Source organism: Leptonychotes weddellii, chromosome 4, assembly GCF_054177405.1.
Source record: "Leptonychotes weddellii isolate Sample4059 chromosome 4, ASM5417740v2, whole genome shotgun sequence".
Classification (NCBI taxonomy): Eukaryota; Metazoa; Chordata; class Mammalia; order Carnivora; family Phocidae; genus Leptonychotes; species Leptonychotes weddellii.
Genome location: NC_138372.1, coordinates 155182414 through 155209509, shown reverse-complemented (window position 1 = coordinate 155209509; position 27096 = coordinate 155182414). Strand labels below are relative to the sequence as shown.

The window sequence follows — 27096 nt, the reverse complement described above, 5'->3', positions numbered from 1 at the left end:
CACATAGATGTTACACTGTTTGGCAAAAGAGTAGCAAAGTGAACACTAATTCTCAGTTGTTCAAATGGTTGGCTTATTGAATATAACCTCAACCCTATTTGAGAAATTTGCTGACAGTTCACTTGGTTTCTAAATTCTGAAACTTCCAGAGAACTCTACCAGGAGAACACTCTTTTACATGAAGATGGGGCAATCTGGCCCTGAGAAGTCAGAAGTCTGTGCGCTGGTTTTCATTGCATTACATGTGGCAATAGGGAGAGGGGGATTTGTAGAGAAGCTAATTATGACCCATTTGGGGGATCATGGGAGGCTTGGTCATTTCCATGATTGCTTCAACTTCTTCTGTAGATTAGGGATATGTCCCCTGCTATCTCCCTTCAAGGTAGGATGACTCTATCAAACAAGTTGAGCAGATCTATAAGAAGTTAGGCTATTAAATATGAGCCACTAAAAAATAATTGAACATTAGGTTCTGCAATTCTCAATTCTCTCTGCCCACCCTCCCTGCTTCACTGCCTCCTTCTCTTCCTCCCTTCCCCTCCCACCTCCTCCCTCCCCCATTATTTTTTTCTAAAATACCTAGATTATCATTTAATCATAAACTAATTAGATCACAGATTTGGAAAGCACTTAGAGATCACATAATCTTATCTTATGAAACAAGGCCTCCATCCTCAATATCTTCCAAAAGATTTTGTTCAGTTTCAGTTGAAAGCGTTACAGTGACTCATCTCATTGTGTCTGGAGGCAGTCTGCCCCCATGTCATCAATCTTTTATTTACTATCTACAAAGCATCAGGTAGGATGCTTCAAAAAGAGCCTAGTCTGGATAGTTCTAGTCTTTGGAAATATCTTTCTTTCTTTGAAGTGGAAGTCTTCCTTCTCTCGTCTTCAGGCACTGGCCCTACTTACACTTGTTAGCATCACACAGTACAAGCTTTAGCTCTCCCAAAAACAAAACTTAAGGGTAGGCAGTATGACATAGTACTTAGGAGCTTTCACTCTAATGTCAGAAAATTAAAAGTGTTCCATTTCCAACCTGCTTTTTGCTGTGCAATGGGCAAGGTACTTAAATACTCAAAGCTTCTGTTTTGTTTCTTTATAAAATAGGGGTCATAAAGTTCACAAGAATGTGCTCTAAAAAAATAGGGGTTATAATAGTACTTATCTAATAAGTTTGAGATGAGAATTACACGAAGGTGTCCATGTAGGTGCTGAGCATTTCATCAGGCATCATGTAATTACTTGATATATTATGAAATGAAGGATCTTTCTCATGACAGAACAGTTGAGGCAAACAGCAACTAGGAAAAAATTCAGCCACTGGCAATGTTTTTTCTGCCTTTCTCTTTGCTTGCTCCATGTACTTCTCATGCTGCTGAGACTTCTTGACACTTATACAAAGTGTTTTTTAATATTGAAACACTTCAAACATGAGTTTAGGTGAAGGACAGTTGATTGTAGGATGGACAATATAGATTCGTGATAACCTATTTTTTATGAAATACCAATTCACAGACTATCACTGTAACTTCTGTTACTGTGCCTGCCTATTATTTAGAGTTTTAGGGTAATGGGTAAGTCAGGCGTTTAATCCCTGTGTAAGAACCTTGGTTTTATCCTATTGAATTCAACAAGCATTACACGGACATCTACAATGCTGGGAACACAAAGCTGAATTAGACATCATCCGTGCCCCCCCCTCCCAGAAAACCATAATTTGGGGTGGAAACAACAGACATAACACAGATAGTAGCAATAAAGCACAGCCTGTCACCATGAGTCTAACCTCTAGTTAGCTGACTAGAGCAGAGTATTGAATTAGGCTCTTCATTTGCATAGAAAGAAATGAGGTTGCTTTTATTCAATACCATAAAAAGAAATCAACAATTGAACAAGGATTTTTCAATTCAACCAGAATTTATTACTGAACTTGCTATTTACCTGGTACATAGTCCATTAGGTGCCGTAGTCAATACTAAGTAAATAAAATGCTTCTTTTCTCATAGAGATCACATTCTGGAGGGTGAAGCAGAGAACTATACTGTAGGAAGACGGTGATGCATAAGGAATTTTCCTCAGTGATGAGAATATTCTGAAAAACCCAGAACACTTCAAAATTTGCACCTCTTTCTGGAAGAAAGTTCAAAATTTTACATGGAATTAGTAAAAATTATTTTATGCTAAATCCTAAAATATCAAAGACTTAAAAGTTTTCTGAAAATGACTTCTTTTTCTTACCTTTCTTGATATTTGATGAAGAGTAAAATACTGGTTTCATTTTTCCCTGTCACTAAGTTATCACCTCCCAAAATGTGGTTGTATACAATTTCCCTTGTTTTTCTCCCCAGAACAGGAGTGCATGTGGGTAATGACTGCTGACACAGTATAGTGGGTAGACAATGCTCTGTGTAAGGTCGCAAGAGTAAAGTAGCTGATTTTGCAGAGGGACAAAGCATGCCTACAATTCAGACAAGGAAAGGCTATAGGATTCCTGACCATTTACCCCAGTTCAATATTTTCATAGAAAACCATAAAATGTCAAAGTCTCTTAGTAAAGAAGCATAATAAGTCTTTGTTTGTTTCTGGAGTAATTCCTCAGAGACTTAGATCAATCAAAAGGATGCCTCTAGGCCATGCTTTCTGGGAGAAGATCTTTGAAGGTATTGTTTTAGAGGCTATAAATCTACTCTGGTGTTTGCTGCCTGTCCAGACCAGCTTTAATCACTTACCAAACAGAATCATTTGTAAGACCAAGGAAAAGATAGGCCTTCCCAAAAGGACTTTTATTCTCTTAAATCTCACCTCTGTCTCTTGCAGGTCTCACCAGGATATGAAAAGAGGCTTAGTTTCTTAGTAAATCAAATATATCTCACTGGATTCTGAGACCAGGGAATTAAGAATCAATACGATGCTAAGATATAAAACCTTCTGGATGATACAAAACCGCCTACAGGCGAGATTCAGCAGTAAGAAAAGCAAATAATACTGGATAGGGCCCAGAATGACATGCTTTACATTAACAAGGGGGAAATAGTTCCAAATCCTGCCTTCAGACTGGAAGGCATGAGGTTCTCATTAGCACTAAAGGGATAGGGTCTGTGAGGAAAGCCAGACAGATGTGCTTTGAGAGGCAAATTTAAATCCTGAGTGTGGTAACCTTGTACAGAAGAAGCTTTCACAATTACTTGTAAGGGGTATTTCTTATTTCAGTTTGAAAATGACCTAGAAGCAACCAGCCAATTGATACCTCTCCTCTGACTAATGCAAGCCTTGTGCTTCTTCACTCTCTTGCAGACAAAAGAATGTGAGGTGCTCTGATCCTCCTCCATAGAACTGAGTACATGCAGGAGTTGAGAGGAGAAAAATCACATCGCAAAAGACAAATGAACAGTTTGAGGCTAATTTTGTAAGGAAAGTAAGCGTGGTTACCAGAGCAGGTCATTTTATAATGCTTAAATGTAAAGCTGTTAATTGGCAAGAACGAGTTCACAATAAATTGAGTATTACTACAAGAATACAGAAAAAGGTGAAAAATAATAGGAAAACTTTTTTTAAAATCAAAAGAGCTAGACCTCAGGATAACCGTAATTTTGTTTAGGACTCAATGACATCTTTATTAAGCTTCTCTCCAATTTCCCCACTCTCCCTCTTTGGTGGTATTCTTCTTCTTGGCCACAGCGAGTCTGTAAGTGTAGCAGATACTTAAATAGCACAACTTACTTTACAAAACAATTAAAATAGAAGATCCAGACTGACTTTTCTTGGGAATATAGATAAAGATGGGCAGACTTGATCTCTCAGTGCTAAGAATCTTAGAGTCAATTCTAAGCTTCTTAGGTAAAGGCTTAGGTCTTTCTCATAGTTATAATCAGAGTTCTTTGCATATTATGGATTCTAAAAATATTTGTTTAATTAAACTGATATTTCCCATTCTCTTATTAAATATATAAGAATATCACTTCCTTCTATAGTGAAATGTTTAGATGAGTTTGATAATTAATCCCATGGTATGAATTCAGAATCACTAAAAAACAAAAAACAATACTTTTTTTTTTTAAGAGACAGAGGGAGCACACATTTAAGTAGGGAGGGAGGGGCAGACAGAAAAGGAGAGAGAGAGAAACTCAAGCAGACTCCCCGCTGAGCACAGAGCCCAATGTGGGGCTCAGTCTCACGACTCTGAAATCATGAGCCAAGATCATGACCTGAGCCAAAATCAAGAGTCGGACACTTAACCAACTGAGCCACTCAGGCGTCCCTAAAAAACCTTTTTGATCCAGAGTTAACTTTGATTTTCCTCAGTGCCTTACACTGAGACATTGAGACTTACTCTTTAGGTTTATACATTTTCCCCCCATCATGATGGTCTCGATTGTCACAATGAGCAGAATAGCCTGAAATTGAGGTGAGTATGTGAAGAGGAAGGATTTTTTATTTTATATAAAACTACTCTTGGGCTGATTCCATCCATTTCCCTGTTTCCACAGGGTTCACCTAGAGATTATGACATCCATAAAATTAACAGTATTCTGTGATCCTGACATATTTGGCTTCCTTTAAATTATTCCAGAATATTAAAATATCATAGGTCTGATAAAGAGCATCCTGGCATATACTGCTAACAACTTGCAATAGTGTATAGATTGAACTAAACTGGGTTGATAATATTGTGGGGAAATGTGGCTCTTCTTTTTGAAATCTGTTCTGAGCCTCTAGGAAGAATGGTTTTCTCCTTCTTTTATACTCTTACAGCAAGATATTTGTTCTTCTATTCCCCCTGTATTCTATTAAGCCTTTTTCACACTCTAAGGCATTCACATCCGTTTGTTTCATAAGATTTTAGCCTAAAGAAAGCAGAGATCATTTTTTACTCTTTTTAAATCCTTCGCAACTTGCCTGTATTTCAAAATTTCCTCCATATCAGTTCTAATGGGGAAAAACAGTTTATTAATAAGTAACTCAAAATCTTTTTTTTTTTTTTTAAGATTTTATTTATTTATTTGAGAGAGAGAGCCCAAGAGGGGGTAGGGTCAGAGGGAGAAGCAGACTCCCTGCTGAGCAGGGAGCCCGATGCGGGGCTCGATCCCAGGACTCCGGGATCACGACCTGAGCCGAAGGCAGTCGCTTAACCAACTGAGCCACCCAGGCGCCCCAAGTAACTCAAAATCTTAATGTGAATGCAAATGTCAAAATATTAAAAAAGTCATCATACTAATCTTTTCATAATCTTTGCAATGCAATAGTCTCCAAACTGGGGAGAATGCATACCAAGATACATGTAAAAATCTGAAAATCATTAAGTGAAAGGAAGAAATAAGAAAATTGATGTATATTCATTTTTAGCTCATTCTTTATACTTAGCATCAGAAGTTCTTCAGTTCTTTAAGTGTGAATTCACTCAGCATGATCAAGTCAAGGAACTTAGTCCCTAATGATTGGAAAGGGAAAATACATGTATAGAAAATTAGGATTCATGGAAACTTATAAATGTACATACCCCCAAATTACATCCTTCTCTCAACATTATTTTTTATCTTTTTGGTTTCTTCTCTCTTTCCTTGAGTTGGGTTAGGTTCTTACTATAGTATACCTATGTAGAAAACGAAGTAACATGGCATGCAATTAATAAATCAGTCAAACTGATAAGAAGAGGCAGTCACAATTTAAAATATATATAATAAATTTAAGCCATCCCCCCCAAAAATAAGATGTATACAAAAATGATGGATAAATGATGATATATGGATTATATGTATATATGTATACATATTCATATTTATCACATTTCATTCACTTTAAGATGTCTTCAAATGCTAAAATATACCAGCAATTTAGTAATATTTCCTGAGGGAAAATAAGGAAAGAAGTCCTATGTTAAGTGAATATATAAAGTATAATTCACTTACCAGTTACAGAAATGTTAAAATGGGGAAAAAATTGCTTAACTCCTTTTTAAGCCTCCTGTGGCTATGTCTTTCTATTCTGTGGTATCCATGGCCTCTCTGCTATCCACCTTAAATTTTTCTGGAACCGGTTTAAGTATTGAAATAAATAGGGGTTTATTAATACCTCTCCTAGTTTTCTGTTTCATTTAAATTTATCCAGTCACTTTAATATCATTTCAGAATCTATTACAATATTAAGATGTTTAACATTTTTTTATCCTTTAAATTTTCTACAAAGACAAATGTAATATTAGAAATCCCAAACCAAACAACCCTTATTTTGCAAATTTTTTTGAACACTAATAAATCAAACAAGTGAATGGATTTGTAAGCCTGGATGATTTGTATACAAATTTAAGGGCCCATTGAGTTAAGTCAAAATCAATAAATAACAGTTCAAAGCCATAGGGTGGGTAAATGTTTTCTAGTGAATAGATTGGTGAAGATATTTAATAAATAGATATTTAATTACTGAGTGTTGACTAGTAGAAAACATGGAATGTGCTATGAATTCTTAAGAGGATTTTTTCCCTCAAAATATCTTCTACAAATATTTCACTTGTTGTGATAAGCTTTTGTTTAATTAATGCAGAAATATATTGCTGCTACCAGAAATTGTCATCACCCTGTTAAAAAGTATCCATCAGGATCTGGCCAGGATGATAGAACCCACACCAGTTATTTTATCACATAAAATTTAATATAAGAAGTTGGAGGATGGAAAATGTCAAAAGGAGATCCTGCAGTAACACAGATAAGGAACTAAAAGATGTAAGATCCTTCCTAGAGTAGCAGACAGATTAAAGAGGTTGGGGCATTGAAAATCTAGAGGCTTGTGGAGGAGCCCTCCAGAGCTGACACTCAGACTTCAGAACAACAGATGAACCCACTGGTGCTGGTATTTCTAAGAATGACTCCTTGGCTCTGGGAGTCAATGCACTGAAAAATGCCGAAAAATAGAACCAAATATTTCTGCCAGGGTGAAATATCTAACAGAAATCCAGCTGGCAAATGAGACACATGGCTTACAGAGAAAGAGACCCAGCAAATTTTGGCTGAGAAAAAATAGTTTAATAATTGGTGCCCAGGTGTGCACACACACACACACCCCTCTGAAAATATACCCAAGACTTTTAAAAATGTTTGTATTTTTAAAATGTGTATCCTATGAACAAACACTTCCATTATAGGAATTTCTTATAAAGAAATTAATTTAAACATCCATGGCCAATCTGCAACTATGCCCAGCATATTTTATCCTACTTTTTAAAACTTTCTCCTATACATTTCTAAAACATTTCCTTAATCTAGGACTCCTTCATTTTTTTCCATGCTCCAATATATAGTTCAGAATCATCTAATGATATTTATAAATAAAAAAATCTAGTGATACCACTATATTACTGAAAATCTTTAAACTGTTCTCTTTGCTTTTGGGATACAGTTTGATGTTTGAAGCCTTCAGAGTATCATCTCCAACCACTTAAATAAGTTGATAGTTGAGTCTGGCGTCTGGAATCAGATTGTGTGAGTCAAATCCAGCACCCCTTGCAAATTCAATGTGTGTGTTTGAACAATCTGTGGATTTCATTTAGCCTCTGTTTTTTCATCTGAAATTGGGGATAATAATAATATCTACTACAGAAGGATACTATAGGGGTTAAATAAGCTAATAGTTGTAAAGTAGTTAACCTGGCACCTGGCAAATAGGATATGTTATTGATTACTAGCCTTTTCCTCTTGTCATATTGGACTAGTCAGTATTCCTCAGAAATTACACATATTTGCACAAACTCTCTTCCTCTTGAAAAGAAATTCTTCTGTCCCCACCATTTTACCCAGTTAAATTCAACTCAACTTTCTTTTTTTTTTTTTTTTAAAGATTTTATTTGAGAGAGAGAGAGAGTGAGCGAGAGAGCACAAGCTGGGGGGAGGGGCAGAGGGAGAAGGAGAAGCAGACTCCCCACTGAGCAGGGAGCCTGATGCGGAACTCTGGGATCATGGACCTGAGCTGACCCTCAGGACCCTGGGATCATAGCCTGAGCTGACAGCAGACACTTAACCCACTGAGCCACCCAGGCGCCCCTTAATTCAGTATCAGTTCAAGCATTACCTGATCCAGATAGTTGACCCAAGCCCCTGCCTGAAGCAGCTTCTCTTCCTTTTTTTGCTTCCAAAGCAACTTTTGAACATGAGATGAAAGTTCTTACTGAGCCATGCAAAGAAATGCCTTTTACTGATTTGTTAATCTTTCCTAGTGGATTCTAAGGTCCTCCCAGGCTGGGCCATGACTTATTCAGTGTTGATCCCATAGGGACAAACTCTGGGTCTGGTACACGTTCAGGCCTTAATATGCATTTGTTTATACACAAAATGTTCAGAATAGTATTATTTATAAGTGCAATAAATCAAAATAATATGTAAATGACATATAAATTAAATGTGCAGCAATTAGGAAAATGATTAAATAAAATATGGAAACCACATCTACTGAACTGATTTATGCAGGCATTAAAAGTGTTTTAACACCATGTAATAATAAGGAAAATATGTGTGATATTTAATTATGTGAAAAGCAGTTACAAAATTATCATAGGCATATAAAAATAACAAAGCAAAAGAATAGAACAAGTGTTAATATTTAAATAAAGAAAATATTAAAATAAACATAGGAAAGGTTGTTTGTTTATCTTTGAATATTGGTGTCTCAAGTGATTTTATTTTTCTTTTTCCTACATAATGCGTTTTCTTAATATTCCATCATGAGTATAAATTTTAAGTACTAATATTAAATATAGTTTTATTTCTTAATATAAACAACTTTAAAAATTTTTCAAATGATATTGAAAAGTGTATACAACATTTAATTATAGAATGCCAACTGCAAAAGCATTTTCATGTCAGCAGATTTACTTAAATAACTGTCTGAACTTAGAAGTTAAAAAATCCAAAACATTTCACATTAGGAGAGGATGAATGAAAGTTATGTTTTCACTTGTGAAAGGACAAACCATCCCACATATTAAATACCAGCCACTGCAGGGAACGTGCAGACTAAACCATGAGGAGGGCCTGTTTGTCCTGGGCACCTCTCACTCCAAGGGTAGCCACTATTTCCTGTTGTGTGTTCTGCAGGCTGACTGTGTGTGCTGCTAGGCTCATCTGTTCGGATCCTTCTCCAGACCAGATAGAAGGACACAATTGGACATATTAACTCACAATCAGATTGCAAATAAGGACTAAATTAATATTCCTCTCAGAGGCATTTCCATTCAATTAACAGATCATACAAAACTAAAGAGATTTAGGATCGGAAGGTAAATAAAGGAGAGATTTCAGATCAAATGACCCTATGCAATGACAGTGATCATTAATATTAATAAATTAAAATACATAAATCTAGTATAATGTAAATAATAAACATAATGACCAATGAAAACTTTAATGAAGATATTAGTATAATCATAAACACATAATAATGCAACATGAGAGTTATTATTTAATTTTATGCTGGGCAGTATGTTATCTGACTTTCTATAGCCACTCATTTAATTCCTCACAAAAACCTCGTGAATGAAGGTAAAATCCCTCATTTTTGATATGGGAAAACTGGGGCAGACACAAAAGTATTAAAAAGCATGCCGAGGGTCAACAGAGCAGGTGTGTAGATCAAGTCAGTCATTTTCTGGAACCTGCAGTATACAGTCTTCATATATTTCTGGACAGAAACAAGTTCCCTATGCTCATGAAATCCAATAATAAGCCGCTGATCTTCTCTAATTAAAAGGATAGTCTATTAAAAAAATTCTTTAGGGGTGCCTGGGTGACTTAGTCGATTAAATATCGGGACTCTTGGTTTCAGCTCAGGTCATGATCTTGGGGTCATGGGATTGAGCCCCATGTCAGCTCTGAGCTCAGTGGCAAGTTGGCTTAAGATTCTCTCTCCCTCTTCATCTGCTCCTCCCCCTGCTCACGCTTGTGCTCTCTCTCTCTTGCTCTCTTTCAAGTAAGTAAATAAATACAATCTTTTTAAAAAATTCGTTGAATACTTGATAATTGTTAAATATATTGCTAGGTGTGGTTGGGATGCAAAATAAAAGATAGTGGTTCAGAGCTTTGGAATCTGACCAACCAATATGACCTCAAAACTCCACTCTGCCACACAGTTTTGAAATCAGGCAAGCTGGTTAGCCTTTGTAAAGCTCAGTTTTTGACTGTGTGTTATTTATCTAGAAAAGAGAGAAAATACATCATAGTGTTTTATGAGGAGTGACAGAGAAAACTTATGCAAAATATTTAACATAATGGCTTGGCACATAGTAAACATTCAACAAAACTCAAAATATGGATCTATGTCCCCTTTTAGAACACACACATGGCTATGAATGTCTTGCAAGCTTAAAGTGTTTAGGATACTATTTATATGTTTTTAAAAACCCGCAATTTTTTAAAAATCAAGAAACTTGAAACACTCATTAATCTCACAGTCTTTGACAAATACAAGATAGTGCACTTGCACTTAGGAATGGAAGAATGATTACCTTTTTATCTTTGGTTAATGAAAATTATGAAACCCTACTTGTTTCAACATTGAGAAATACAGTTCCCCTTACATGTTTTCAATTTTCACATTTATGTATAGAGTTAACCTCTTTTAATCATTCCCCTCAACAAATGTTTTTGTTGGAGGTTCTTTTTCCTTTTCTTTCCAATGTCACGGCAACACTCCCGCAATACTGATTGGAGCACAGAGCCTTGGCCAGAGCGCATGGCAAAAACCCCCATTGGAGTCTCCACGTGAAACTGGAAGGGAATTGAATGAACTGCAGCAGCTCGTCCCCTCCCTGGAGGGCAGATTAGATGACCCAATACAGCTTGTTCATTCGCAGTTTCTATGATTCCTAAACAGAAACAAAACATTGTCCCTAGTGAAAAGGGAGAAATGCTATTTTTTTTTCTGAGAAATGTTTTCGTATGTTCCTGCCCTGTGTGCTCACTCTTTGGTGACCCTGCCCACAATTTCAGCTACATGGATGGACGGATTCCCATACTTATTGGCAAAATATTTGGAAACATCTTCAAGGCAGAAGCTGGTAGGGAAAAAGAGGTTTTTCAGGTTTCTCTATTCAAATAGGAGATGCCTTGAGTCATGGACTCTTTCTTGCAAAGGCTAAGAAAATTGTGTACCACAGCTCTTCTTTCTTCTACACCAGTTCTGATTATGTCTATTTGGAAGAAGAGTCAGAGTGTACTGGTAATGTTAAAGACAGGTTGAGAGGTGCCAATGTGGGGAAGAACATCAGCTTATGAGTCCCTTATGAACTCAATAAAATTATAAAATATCGTGACTGGAAAGAACCTCAGAGATCTTCTAGCCCAGTTCAAGGTCATGTGTCTTGTAAATTTTAGGGAGACTATCCAAGATCCAGAGTTCACACTCCTAACCGCTATACTATATTGGAAGAAATAAGGATTTCCAATAGGTTTCAAATACCAAATAATCAGAGTTCTAGAAGTTCTTTATATTTGTGTCACACCTTGTTCTGTCCAAAGTACTTTTACATATATTTTATCATTTGATACTAACAGCAACCCTGTGAGTAAAGGGGACAAGAATCATTTTCCTCTTTCCATATGTACATACTTGTGTCCCTGAGATGGTAACTGACTTGTCTATAGTAAAATGTATGACTCAGCAGAATGTCCGGATTCGTCATCATCCTGTTTTATAAATATCATAAAGTGGGGAATGTACGATTCAGACAAGAGAGACTAAGGTATCTCCTACTAAAAGCAAGAAACTGTGCGGTGGGAAGCAACAAAACAAAATGCATGGTTGTGTTTATAAGAAACAAAATTGCTAGAAATCAGAAATAAGATGTTACTTAAAAGTAGAAAGCTAGGCATGTGACCTGAGGCATTTGCTTGGTGAGCTCACAGTTGACTTACTCAGAAGCCTATGTTTCAGTATGTGCCAGGGGATAAGAAATGTGGAAATGATGGTAAAAACACAGATAATGGTGGGGACTTCAAAGAGCTCTAGTTCTCTCTCCTCTGTATAGGATATAGTTGAATATTGTTTCTTTAATTAACAGGATATTTTGTTATTTTTACAAAATGACTTTAATCCATTCACATTTAATATGATTATTGATACAGTTGAAATTATTCCTGCTACGTTATCTAACGGTTTTTATTTGACATGCTTCTTAGCATGTTTTTAGTATGATATTATATTTTTCACCTTGTTTGGATCAGTAAAATTTTTCTTTATTCTATATTCCTGTAATTACACAAAATGTATACTTTTGTTTGTTTTCTTTAGTGATTACCCTTAGAGAAGTAACAAACATTTTAACTTACATTTTTTAATTGTATCTTATTTACTAAAAAGGCAAGAAATGACATGATTTCAAACCCCTCTGTCACTGCTACATCCATTTCAAGATTATCTCAGAATTTAATTTAGAGAGATCTATTTGTTTTTTGACATTATATAACCAACATAATTTAGATTTAAATGTAGTAAGTAATAATTTATTTGCTGATGAGCCCATCTTAATTCTTTCATTTTTCTTTCTCTTGAATTCATTTGTCATTTTGCTGATATTTTTCTCCAACGTACGTTTCAGAAAGATTTTGTGAGTGTTAAATGTTCTGCATTCTGACATGGCCAAAAATGTGTGTGTTGGTGGGTGTAGGTAGGGGTGTGTGTGTGTGTGTGTTTGCATTTTAATGCTAGCTCAGTGGTAGAATCTTAAGGAAAAAGTATAAAATGAATAGAGAAAATGTTAGCTAAGTCCTAACAAGAAAAACAGGCCAGTGTTTTTGAAAGAAAAACATTATGTATGTTATTTCACTTTATCCTCAGAACAATCCATGGGCTTTTTGTTTTTGTTGGTGGTGCTGGTTGTGATGGTATTTGTCACTATTCCACAAAGGAGGAAACTGAGGAGTAGGGAGTATAATGATCTTGCCTAAGGTCCTAAACCCCCAAATGACAGACTCTGTCAAAACCAAGTTTTCTGAAATCACATCACACCTTCTGTTATTACCCTCATCATTCTATTTAGAGCACTCCCCCCTTATCTGTGGTTTCAGTGACCCTCAGTCAACCCTGGTTTGGAAGCAGATGGTCCTCCATCTGACCTATCATCAGAAGGTCAATAGTAGCCTAAGGCTATGTCACAGTGCCTACGGCATCCCCCTCCCTTTATCTCATCATGTGGGCATTTTATCATCGCACATCTTCACAAAAAGGTGGGTAAGTACGGGGCAACAAGATGTTTTGAGAGAGAGAGTCTACATTCACATAACTTTCATTATAGTATATTGTTATAATTGTTCTATTTTATTATTAATTATCATTGTTAATCTCTTACTGTGCCTAATTCATAAATTAAACGTCATCATAGGTATGTATGCATAGGAAAAAACATTGTCTGTGTAGGGTTTGGTTCCATCCATGGTTTCAGGCACCCATTGTGGGCCTTGGCGTGCATTCCCCATAAATAGGGAGCTACTGTTCTCATCACTGTTCATTTCAGATTTGCTTACAGGGTTTCAACACCTTTAGATACTTTGTTCTTGCCTTTCATGACCATCACCAAAGCTTCTTTCCCTGCCTTTCATGGAGGCTCTGGCAATAGTCCTGAGTATAGACAAGGTCAAGTGTCTTCTCTGCTGACTGACTTGTCATGGAAACTTGGTTATGTCATTTACTGTTTCTGATACTCAATTCTTTATTTCTTCATCTGTTAGAGAGGGAATAATGGTATCTCTTCCAGATTGATCTCAGAGGCTGTATTTTTGAAAAGAGGCCAAGTGAAAAAAAATAAAGTAAAGTAAGTGAAAAATACATTACAAACTGCAAAATGTGATGCTCTTCTCTTTGTCAAGAATACCTAAAACTTACCCTTCCTTCCCCAGCCCTTCAAATCCTGTAGAACACAGTTAAAGTGTAGTTCCACAGAGATCTTTAAATATTTTAAGTTTTCTCCATGTTTGTTCTTTATGTAGCACTATTTACACATCCTACATGTTGTTTACCAAAAGTTCTAATAATGCAGCTATTAACTTGGAAGACATATGATAGTCTTCATACACATACTATCACTTAGCAGGGGGCCAGGGACATGCTAATTTTTCCATAAACATCATTGAAAAATGTAATAAAAATATAAAGAGGGTGATGATGATGACAGTGATGATTTTGATTATAATAATCATTTCTCTATTCCCCAAAGATTTTAGTTGCTTATTCTAATTTTTTTTTGGTCTGTCTTATTTTATGATTTTAGTTGATTAGTTAGTTACATGCCTATCTCTCCTCATTCTACCACAATTATGTATTTAATTATTTGATAGTAAAAGCTGAATTTATTCATTGTTGTGCCTTTAGTACTAAGTGTCAAGAAAATAAGTTGGCACTAAGTAGCAATATATTAATTGAAGAAAAAAAGAAAAGTCATTTCTTCAAGAAACAATTACTCAATCTGTGAATTGGATTGCTCTTGGTCTTATGCAACGAAATGATAAATGGGAAAAAAAGAATTGATTAGCTTGACTTAATTAAAATTTAGAAACTTCTGCTCTATAAAAGATGCTGTCAACAGAGCAAGAAGAATAGCCACAGACTGGAAGAAAACATTGACAGAAGATACATCTGATAAAGGACTGTTACCTAAAAATGTACAAAGAGCTCTTAAAACTCAACAATAAGAAAACAAACAACCTGATTTAAAAATGGCCAAAGACCTTAATGAAACCTCATTAGAAAAGATACCCAGATGGTAAATATGCATATGAAAAGATACCCCGCATCATATGTCATCAGGGAAATGCAAATTCAAACAACAATGAAACACTGCTACATACCTATTAGGATGGCTAAAATCCAGAATACTAACAACACAAAATGCAGTTAAGGGTGTAGAACATCATTGCTAGTAGGAATTCAAAATGGTACAGCTACTTTGGGAAATAGTTTGACAGTTTCTAATGAAACTTAATAAGCTCTTATCATACAATCCAGCAATCACATTCCTTGCTATTTATCTCCACCTGAATTGAAAACATGTCCACACAAAAACCTGCACACGGATGTTTATCGCAGCTGTATTTATGATTACCAGGATTTGGAAGCAACCAAGAAGTCCTTAGTCCTTAGTCAGCAGGTGAATAGATAAATCAACTGTGGTACACTAGATTGTGCAGTTTTGTTCAGGGCTTTAGCCTCTTTTTAAAGAAATGAGCTATCAAGTCATGAAATCACATGGAGGAAACTTAAATGCCTACTCCTAAGGAAAAGAAGTCAATTTGAAAAGGCTACATACTGTATGATTCCAACCATATGACATTCTGGAAAAGGCAATATTGCAGAAACAATAAGAAAGATGAGTGGTTGTCAAAAACAAACACCCACCTCCCCTCCAGTAACCCTCAGTTTGTTTCCTATAGTTAAGAGTCTCTTATGGTTTGTCTCCCTCTCTGTTTTTATGGGGGGATGGGGTAATTGGGTGGTGGGCATTAAAGAGGGCACTTGATGTAATGAGCACTGGGTGTTATATGCAACTGATGAATCACTAAATTCTGTCCCTGAAACTAATAATACACTATTTGTTAACTAAATTGAATTTATTTTTTATTTTTAAAGATTTTATTTATTCATTTGAGACACAGAGATACAGAGAGAGAGAGAGCATGAGCAGTGGGAGAGGCAGAGAGAGAGGAAGAAGCAGACTCCCCGCTGAGTCAGGAACCCGATGTGGGGCTTGATCCCAGGACCCCGGGATCATGACCTGAGCCGAAGGCAGACGCTTAACCATCCGAGCCACCCAGGCGCCCCTAACTAAATTGAATTTAAATAAAAAATTAAAAAACAAACAAAAAGATTGGTGTTTGTCAAAAGTTTGAGGGGAGAGAGGGATAAGTAGAGCACAGAGGACTTTTAGGGCAGTGAAGCAATTCTGTATCATACTACAATGGTCGATACATATCATTATAGATCTGTGGTAACCCATAGAATGTATATTACCTAAGATGACCCCTTATGTAATTTACATGTTTTGAATAATAATGATGTTCAATGTAAATTCACAGACTGTAACAAATGTACTGCTCAGGCACAGGACATTGGTGGAAGTGGTCATATACATGTGAGAACAAGAGGTATATGGAACTCCATGTCCTTTCTGCTCAATTTTGTTGGAAACTTAAAACTGCTGTAAAAATGAAGTTTATGTATTTTAAAAATGAAAGAGAACATGTCACTACGTATATCACAGATTAACAAAATAAGAAGATTTTGGGAAAATTTTATTATAATACATGTGACCATTTAAATGAAAACTCAACTTACTTAAAGCAAACATAGGGAGAAATAGAAAATATGCACAAAACTGTTGAATTCTTAATTGAAAACATTTCCACAAATAAATCTAAAGGATCAAATGTCTTCATTGGTGAATTCTCCCTAAACATTTAAAGAAAAGAAAACAATCTTAAATAAACTCCTCCAGAGAACAGAAAAATACGAAACATTTGCAAACTTATTTTATGGGTCCAGCATGACCTTAACACAAAACTTGACAAAAACCATGCAAAAAAAGAGAAAGCAAATATAGGCCAACATATCTCATGAACATGCACACAAGAAAATCTGAAGAACATATTAGAAAATTGAATCCAGAAATAGAAAAATAATACTTTATTATAATCATACTGAGTTTATTTCAGGAATGAAATGTTGGTTTACTATTTGAAAATAAATCACAATATAACAGAATAAAAGATAAAAACCATATGATAACCTCAAAAGATACATAAAAGCCTTTAATAAAATTCATCACCAGTGATTAATCCATGATGAAATAGACATAGACAGAATTTTCCTTAATTTTCTGATAAAATATAGCTATCTACAGAAACCTCTAAATCTTATTTGATTATCAAACATTAAAGATACACCTTGAAATCTGGTAAGAGATATGGATATCCAGTGATATAACATCTACCAGTATTTTAATAGCATTTCAAATACAGCAGAGCAAGGAGAATAAATGAAAGGTATAAGAATTAAAAAGAAATATAACTGTCATTATTCATGTATAATGTAATTGTGTATATTAAACATGCAAAATAATTCTATAGATAAAAAAGCACATGTAATAACTGAAAATAGCATTGTTGGATGTGAAGTGATATGTAAAATTCAATTATTACTTGAATTATTAGTAACAAGTCAAATTGAACATTAGAAAACATTTCATTTATGATAGCACCAAAAATATCAAATGTCTCAGAATAAACTTAACAAAAGTCCTTCCATACTTCTACACTGAAAACTGTAATGTATTATGGAGAAAATTTTTTTAAAGATCTAAATAGATGGAAGAATATACCAGATTTATATGTTTGAAGATTCAATATTTTAAAGATGTCAATTCTTCCTAAATTGACATATAGAATCAATAAAACTCTAAGTATAAATCCCATATGGCAATTTTTTTGTGGAAAGTGGCAAGCTAAATTCTAAAATACATATAGAAATCCAAACAACTTAAAGTATCAAAGAAAATCTAAAAGATGAACAATGTTGAAAAAACAAGAACTAACAGATTTAAAAATAAAACAACAGCAATATAACAGTAATTAAAAATTATAATTTGCAGGGCTCCTAGGTGGCTTAGTCAGTTAAGCAGCTGCCTTCGGCTCAGGTCATGATCCCAGGGTCCTGAAATCAAGCCCCACATCGGGCTCCTTGCTCAGCGGGGAGCCTCTTCTCCCTCTCCCTCTGCCTGCCGCTCCCCCTGCTTGTGCTCTCTCTCTCTCTCTGTCAAATAAATTTAAAAAAGTATGATTTGGGCACAAAGATAGAAATATAGACAAATGGAACATAATAGAATACCCAGTTTTAGACCCAAGCATAAATTGTCATTGATTTATAGTAAAGTATTGTGGCAGTGCAGTGGGGGAAAATGTGATCTTTTAGATAAATGCCTTGAGATTAATAGTATATTCTATAAAAATGGATTTGACACCTTTCTCCTACCATGCACCAAAATTTGTCCCATATGTACCTGAGACCTAAAATTGAAAGGTGAAGTTACAAACTTCTAAAGAAAATATGGAGGAAAACCTTCATGATCTTAAGTTTGGCAAAAATTTCTTAAACAAGAACATATTAATGCACACATGCACAATCACTAACCATAAAGTGAAAGATTGATGCATTAGATTTAATGAAAGTTGGTAATTTTTATTTGTCAAAACATACCATTAAGAGAGCTATCATGTAAACTGCAGCATGGAGATTTGTAATCATAGATCTGACAGAGAAATTGTATCAAAAAATAATTGTGTATTAAAAATATCACAAATTAATAAGTACAACAGTACAGCTTAAACACATGTCAAAGGACTTAAATAGACATTTCACAGGTGGCCAGAAAGCGTAAGAAAATGTGGGGTTTTTTGGTCATTATTTATCATCAAGGAAATGCAAATTAAAACCATACTAACCCCTAGACGCCCACCTGAATGACTAAAATTTTAAATATCTGACAATGTCAAGTGCCGGTGAAGAAATAAAGCAATAGGATCTCTCACACAATGTTGGTAAAATTGGTAAAACCACTTTGAAAACTGTATGGTAATATCAACTAAAGTTGAGTGTATGCATACACAGTGGTTTGGCTATTTCCATTCTTCCTAAATATGCAACAGAATGCATGCACATTGCACCAAAAGACACAGACACCAATGTTCAAAGAACTTTATTCATAATTTCCAAAAACTAGAAACAGCCCAAATGTCCATTATCATTAATAAATTGTTACAAATTCATACAATGGAATATCATTTAGCAATGAAAAGAATGAACGAAGACTATGGAACAAGCAAATGGATAAATCTATAATCATAGTAGTGAGCAAAAAAACCAAAACAAAATAAAAAATAGACACACAGGAGTTCATACCATACTATTCCATTCATATAAAGAGATGAAAAGTGGTTTAAGATGATAGATATTAGAATAGTGATTACTTTTAGGAGTTGACTGTGAGGCAGGGGGATGTGGTTGTTTCTGGAGTATAAATAATGTTCTATATTCTTAGAGATGATTACATGCCTTTAATCACTTTTTACAAATTTTCAACATATATACTTAGTAGTTATTTACATATTATATATGGTAAACTTTAATAAAAAGGTAACAAAATGTTTAGAAGTATTTCCCAAATTTGTTTTATATATACTGCAGTGACTATTGGAAGATATGCCTAATGATTTTTTGTTCTTCGTTGCATATTGACTTTGTCCCAGTGGATTGTGCCAGTTACGGCTGGAACAGAAAAATGGTTAACATCGGTTTTTTGCCCTTGTCCCAGCTTACTAATTAATAGAAAGAGGAGGAGATGTAAACACAAATAATACAAGGCATAAAACTATGTGAACCACCCTATGGGCTAAGCAGTGGGCCACCAGATGTCTTCAAGGAAGAGATGACAACTGAGTTGGACCAGGAAGCCTCAGTAAGATTAAAACCAGTGTATCAAGAAATGGCTTTTCAGCAGTGGGGGGGAAAGCATCAAAAAACTTGCAAGTGTGAAAATATAAGAGGGGTGTGTGTGTGTGTGTGTGTGTGTGTGTGTGAAAATATGAAGTATGAATATGGTCTATGTGAAAATTCTGAGTGGCATCGCCAGTCCAGCAGGTGAATTTTTTGTCACTGAAACATGTTAATAAATTGCGTTTCAAGAGTTGGAAATCTATTGGGCTGTTTCTACTAGCAGAATACAAACTTTGGTTTCGGTAATCACATTTCCAGAATTTGGGGAATCATAAAGTACCTGTCAGTTGCCAGAGTGTTTTGAGGGGACCTTTCCTGGAAATCTTGGGAATGCTTCTAATATAAGAACCGATAGGTTGATTTTGCTGAAATGTAGAACTTGTGCCAAGGAGAAGTGGGCAATAGAACTTAAAGAACAGCTTGAAATTAGTTTGTGGAGGGTCAGCAGATCTAGGCTCAGTATTTGGTGTTCTGATCAGGAGTGTATGATGGCCCTTGAGCAGGAGTAATGACCAAAAAAGCCACATTGAAGGACAATTGATTTGACATTGAATGAAAGACTAGCACTTCTCTAACAACTCAGTGTAGCCAGGGCACAAGTACTTATATGTGATCTCTATGTACAGATCTCTTTCCATATGTCAAGAATCCAAAGAAAAGAAGGTAACTAGCCAAGGTGATGATGCTCTTGCCCCAATCTTCTGGAGTTCTTAGCAGTGTCAGTAAACAAGAAATCCTGCTAAGTACCAGGCCATATCTGTGCAACAGAAACAGATTCATTCATATGGCTGAGGTTGGTGTTTTCCTAGAGATAGGCTACATCATGGGTGATTTTCTCTGCTAAAACTATAATTTTGGGTGGGTGAGGGTAATAGAGTAGTTATGGGGGGGTGGGGCTAGAAACAAGTATGGGAGAGGGAAGGGGACATTGTTGTCTTTAAAAAGGTTTCTTTATGACTTCACCTGTTTTTGTGACTGTGGCATGTCTCCTGAAAAATGATTTCAGGGATTCTACTGCAGGTCATCTGCCTCTTAGTGATTGTTTTAAAGATTCTTGGAGGATGCTTTCTGCTCTTTCCACAGTATGAGCCCTGGGCAATGAGCCAAAGTTGTTCTAAATCTCAGCTGAAAGCCCTGGCCCTTTGCATGTGAATATGTGCCAAAAGGAAGTCTAATAACTTATCAAGTTGAGGAACCTCCAGGAGGCCCAGAAGCAGGAATTTTTGAAAAGGGGTTTAGGGAGCAAGGTTATTAACTCTTGACCCAACTGTAGCCCTCCTTTGAACTACTATTTCTACTTGGCTAATTGAGTACATTTTTCTTTTCAAAGACAATTGACCTAAGAGTCCTGAGACCTAGGTTTTCTCATTGAAACTTTTAAATGAGGGTGCCTGGGTGGCTCAGTCGGTTAAGTGTCTGCTTTCAATTCAGGTCATGATCTCAAGGTCCTGGTATGGAGCCCGGCTTCAGGCTCTCTGCTCAGCGGGGAGCCTGCTTCTCCCTCTCTGTGCATGCTCTCACTCTCTCTCAAAAATAAATAAATAAGGGCTCCTGGGTGGCTCAGTTGGTTAAGCGACTGCCTTCAGCTCAGGTCATGATCCTGGAGTCCCCGGATCGAGTCTCGCATCGGGCTCCCTGCTCGGCAGGGGGTCTGCTTCTCCCTTTGACCCTCCTCCCTCTCATGCTCTCTCTATCTCATTCTCTCTCTCAAATAAATAAATAAAATCTTTAATAAATAAATAAATAAATAAATAAATAAATAAATAAATAAATAAAATCTTAAAAAAAAGAAACTTTTAAATGAATTGTGCTATCGACCAACTCCAATTATCAGTCTATGCCTCACTTTTCTCCTCTATAAAATAGAGAGAGGATGTGTCTGACATACTTCATTAATATACCTTTAAAGTGAAAGTTCTGTGAAAGAGCATAAGATAAATTATCTCAGCAAATTATTTGCCCAGCATCTCGTGTGCACTGTACTAACAGCTATAAGGAATTCAGAAAATACTTAGGAAATACTTATTTCTAGTTTCCAGAAGATAAAGACATGACCTACAAAGCAGAAGATGCCAGATTCCTTCTAGGTTGATGCCGTGGATACTGTGGTATATCACTCACATTTCTATCCCTGCCTTCTATCCTTTTTAGATGGAAGTCTTCATTCCCCAGGAGTACTGACAGCTGACAGTTCATAGCTCATTACTCCCTATGTGCTCCTTGCCCAAGGTCCTCACAGCCAATGACTGGTGGACAGAGGGAGGTAAAGGCCCTGACCCTCTTGCTCACAGCTCCAGAGCTCCCCAAGGGATTGGCTATGGCCCTAGTAGAGATAGTTTTGGAGCCCAACTTCTTTGTACAACCTTGCTTCCCCAACAAAATGCTTTGGGCAGCACCTATACTAAAATTGGAACTATACAGAGAAGATCAGTGTAGCCCCTGCACAAGGATGACATGCGAATTCATGAAGCATCCCACATTTTCCAACCAATAAAATCTTAATTATGAAAGAAAAAAATACCTTCATGCAAATCTCTATAGTCTGCTTCTGGGGAACCTGACTTACGGTAATTAACCAAGAAAAAAAGTACTATGGGAATTCATAGAAAGAAGAAGGCAAATCCTGTTTGGGGGAAGATGGTATTTGTGATGTGGTTTGACAGATGTGTGGGGCTTCCATGGGTGGTGGAAGAGGTAGGGAAAGAAGTGTTTATTACTGTATTGAGAAGAAAGAGAATAATTAAAGGCTCAGAGATCAGATGTATACAAACCTGAAAAGTAAAGTTCAGGGAACCTGGCTATATACTCCATTCATAGGGCACTAGGAGATCAGGATGAGAAGGAGGATGAGTATATATAATGGAGAGTCCTAAAACCGAGGCTTACAGTTTACAGTAACAAACTAAATCAGAGAGAAGGAGAAAGCATGGAAGGTTTATTTAGAGGAGGAGTTAGGCAATATAGGCTATGCTTTCAGAGAATGATCCAGAAGCAAGTATAATGAAGGACTCTAAGATAGAAGATACTTTATGGTGCTTAATAATCTTAGATTATATAAAAATTAGTAGAGTTCCAAATGAAACGAAGATACTGAAGCAGTTTGAAAATATATAATTACAGTACCTGGAATATGCCTTTTTTGTTTTTTAACTTAATAATTATCCAGGCCAGCTGGCTTGAGGATGACTGTAAGGGGGGGGCGGAAAGAGGGGGTGGAATATGAGAGAAAGAATATGAGAGAGAGAAAGAGAGAGAATAGTACAAAGAGGTAGGCTACATCGTGTATTACCCAATGACCAATTGTTTATGGGCCCACAGCTCTCTAGCTCTGCTACCTTGGATTAGTCAGCAAATTGAGTGCTGGAATTCTAACTAGAGAATAGGCTGAGCCAAGTATGGTTGGCTCATATCACATCTTGGGGTTGAAATTCATCACTGCAGCTTATTATAATTTAGGCAAATCTTTTTACTTCTCAAATTCTCGTATTCTTTATTTGTAGAAGTAAGTGGATTGTGATAAAATTTTAAGAGAACATTGTGTGAAATGCTTTGCCATGTGTGGTGCATAGTAAACCCTCTACACATAAAACTTTTGCTATCATTAGCTCTGTCACTAATGGTCTAGACCTTGGGAATAATCTTTGACACCTCTGAGTCCTTAATTCCTTGTTTGAAAAACTAGTTGGTGGCTTTTTACAGCTATTACTTTCTATATTTTTAATGCTAGGTTTCAAGTATGATTTTCTTTAAAATTAAAATAAAAATGCAAATTAGTTAACCCCAACTCAACAAGATAGGTAAACTCAGTGAACTCACTTCTCAGAAACAGATGAGGAACTTGAATGGAGGAGCAAGGTACCATAGGCTTTAGTCCCTGCCAGAGCGAGGGTCTGTTTTGGAATTGTCTGGTCAATAGTGCTTTGTTTTCTGAGTCTCTCTGGGTGCTAGATCTACCAAATGTTTTGTTGGGTTTTTTTTTTTTCTACTGGTAAGATATTATCTACTCCAACTACTCACAAAACATTTGCATTTCTTGCTGTTGGGTTTGAGCCAGAGCCAAGAGCCCTTAACACTTCTTCTGCATGACATCAAGATGTTTCCTATGAAATACTGCCATAGTCAGGCACTGGATCAAACCTAATTCATGAACAGATTCTTGTTCCTCTGCTATGCTTTCAATATCCTCATCTAGGTGTTAGGAAAAGCTTCATGGGCATCCGATATGTCAACACATCAGCACAGCTTGGATTTTAGCAGAGACCCAACAGAAGGCAGACAACAACCGAACTTGCTGTGGCAGAACATGGACATAATTCCTTTCTCACGTCCCCACCCTAATCCCTCACAGCTCATCTAGTACAAACTTGTACAGTGTGCACTCCAGATTGGAAAGAGAATCTGAAGGCAGCCCACTTTCCCAACTCTCTCACTCCCTGCCTTATGAATGGCGGATAGGACCAGAGGGCAGTGTAATGAACTGGTATCTCTAATCTCCTGTAGGCAAGGTTTTCTACTACATATGATGCCAGTGCTTGGATTTCTATTGTAAGTCTTTTGTGCTCTGTTATTTTCTTTACGTATGTCACATAGTTCCTACTTAATGGGGAAAGAGTGCTTCGGGCGTGTGCCCCTTGTGAGCCTCTGAAGGCATATTAGGAAAATGTATATACTAAGTTGCTATCTAGATTTTCATCTCATCTCTTATCCTTAACCTAGCTACGACTATAAAAATAGCTATCACACATTTGAAAGTCATAGAAAGAATCAGAAGGCTTAGATGCCTGTTCTGGTTCTATCTGTAAGAGTTTATATGACTTTGGTAAGTCAGTTGCCCATCCTGAGCCTCCGTTCATTCATATAAAAAATGGGAGTAATGGCAGACTGTGCTGAACTTTGGATGAAACTGCATGAGCGTTCTGTGGTTTTCAAAAATGTAACAGGCATATGAAGTAGAATCATGATTTCACAATTTTACGTTAGGCTGCCCTGACCAGAACTTCCCAACCTCTGGACCTCCATCAATAGATATCTGTCCAACTCTGCTATACGTAAAGGAAAACATAAGACTCATCTTTCATTACTCTTTGACTGCCATCCTTTATATGACTTCCTGGCAAGTACACAATGGTTTATCTGGTGAGGTAATTATGTTTTCGTCAATGGCTAGGGCCCAAAACAAATATCTTTACTGCTTTTTTGAGATAAATTCTTGTAAAAAGCTAGTGTTGGTGCTGCGAGAGGTGTCTTTCTATTCAGAAGGGAAAAGAAAGAACTTGCACTGGGCTTCTGATTCCCACTATCTTCCAGATACCATATTGAGAGCTACTTACCCCCTTAGTAGAGTAAACTTTACCCCATATTGAAGAGATCAGCTTGTCCTTAGTGGGGAGAAGCAGGAAAGATGTGTATATCTCTATAATTTGTCTGTCCTACTATAGCTTATCTTCTTTTTTTGTGGACCAATTTTTGTAACTGAACTTCCTTATTTTTGTTAGGACAGCACTGGAAGAGAAGATAACTGTAGTCAAGACAAGCCAAAGAGTGCTCTAAACATAACTACCTTGACTTGAATCTCTGTCATGTCATCTTCCATCTGGATCTATTGCTACCTTGTAAGTTCTGGTCATCTTCCACATGGCAGAGGCTAATTCCTTCAGACAATGGACACTTTCCAAAACATTTAAATACCTCAGTGTTTCCCTGTTTTCCTGCCTGTGGCCTATTGAATAGCATGACATCTTAGAACCAGTTTCACATTTGAGGACTCTACCTTCATCCAGAATAGTGATGGCACAAATGACTTCCCCATTCAGGAGAGTAAGTCACCCTTACAGGTGAAGTGATATGGCCACCATAGCATGGAAACTTCTGAACATTAGCAGTAACATCCCGTAAATCCCACTTATCCCAAGGAATGCCCTCATAGAACAAGTCAGGGGTTTTTCTCAGACATTGAGGAAAATCCAACTCAGCTGATTTAGTAACTATGCTAGTAGTCTCTTCCATGTCTGTCATGACTTTAAGTATTCAAACACTTTTATTTCATGATCAACATGAACCCTACCACATGGCCAGTTGGTCATGTATCCCCATTTTACATGAAGAATGAACGATGTGAGGTTCCTAGAGCTTCAGTGTCATTTCTATGCCACAGTGTTCACATAGCCTTCTGTCACTGGATTTAGACACTCTCTTAAACCACATCTTTATTCCTAGATCGATTTATCCTTATAGATAACTAGCAGACACGAGCCTTTTTAGAAGACGTGGCAACTAGCTAACTAACATATTGGAAGAGGCTCTATATCTGATTGGACTTGTAATTGTCCTTTTTGGGGAGGAGTAAGGTGTCTTCATTTTCTCAGAAAAGAAAAAAAAATAAATGGATGCCTCATAATGTAGTAGAGTAGCCAGATATTCTGGAAGGCATGAGATATGATGCAGTGAAGAGCTGACTGTGTTAAGCAGAAGCCTTTTGCTCTACCTCAGATATTCTTGACTGCTTCATTTTTCCAAAATATCACCTGCCTCCCAGATCACACTGATACCACTTATTCCAGCACCCTAATTGAGTTTCCTGAATCACTTGCTTGGAGTCTGATTTGAAGCCTCAGGCTGAGCTCTGTTCATGCCACATGCCCTCCTTCTTCAGAGCTGGATAAAAAGGGAACATGGGATCTGCTTTACTGAGTGGTCATAGGGGAACAGATGATGTGAACTGGGGGTCTGAAGGAGTCAGACCCCCGGAGATAAACCCTGACCCGCGGAAGCAGGAGGTGGGAGGGAGCAGGCTGATGCATTCCTCCTTCTCTCCTTTCTGTGAACTACTCTGAGATGTGGTTTTCTATGGAGCCCTCCAGAGAAAGGGCTATGTGCTAGAAAACCATCTTCATAGCACCCAATGATTTCTCTTTGAGACTGAGTGAGGAAGTGGCCAGCAGAGTAGCTCAATGAATTATTTCTCACCTCTTCTTGCTTCACATCTGTTTTTTAAATGCATGTCAGTTGAGCTTGCACCTGGCCCCCAAATGTGTGTCAGTGCTTTTATCCTTGCCCTGAGCTTTGCTTTTAGAGAACCTAGGCCAAGAGCATGTCTTAGTTACTCTTATTGCATGGTAGCCAGTACAGGTAATGGGCACATTGTACTCCTCAGGAAATTCAGAAATACTAAGTGAAACGGAATGTTTGAAGGAAAATAAGTCAAAAATCAACAGGGGTGTTGGCATTTGCAATTTGTTTCTTAATGTGCCATGAAAGGTTAGCATTGGTAATAAGAGAGGAAGTATCTGGAAGCAAATCCCCTTTTCTGCACTTTGAAATCACAGTCCTAAGATCAGATCCTTTTCAGGTAACCAAAACTGAGGATCATTCTGGAGAGACTTGAATTGCTAGGGACTTTATTTCCCCAGGCCCTTTCTGGAAAAAACAGACTCAACCAAATGACCAATTCTCCTATAAAACTTCTTTGAAAACAATCCCTTTTCCCTAAGTCGGTGCTGAAAATTCTCCCACTCACTTCTCTTGACTTACTGCGATCTAATTCAAATTCCAGAGCCTTCTTAAAAAAAGGTCTTG

At 36.7% G+C, this 27096-nt stretch overlaps 1 long non-coding RNA gene and 1 other non-coding gene across 2 annotated transcripts in view; one reads left to right on the top strand and one right to left on the bottom strand.

Moving 5' to 3' along the window:
• Positions 1-27096, bottom strand: part of LOC145720970 (uncharacterized) — a 181583-nt gene that overhangs the window by 96609 nt on the left and 57878 nt on the right. The window contains exon 2 of the long non-coding RNA XR_014144365.1: positions 15710-15766. This is a non-coding gene — a long non-coding RNA (uncharacterized LOC145720970). The remainder of the gene's footprint in view (positions 1-15709; positions 15767-27096) is intronic.
• Positions 21902-22005, top strand: LOC115942967 (U6 spliceosomal RNA). The gene has a single exon (XR_004077553.1). It is a non-coding gene; the product is annotated as a U6 spliceosomal RNA (small nuclear RNA).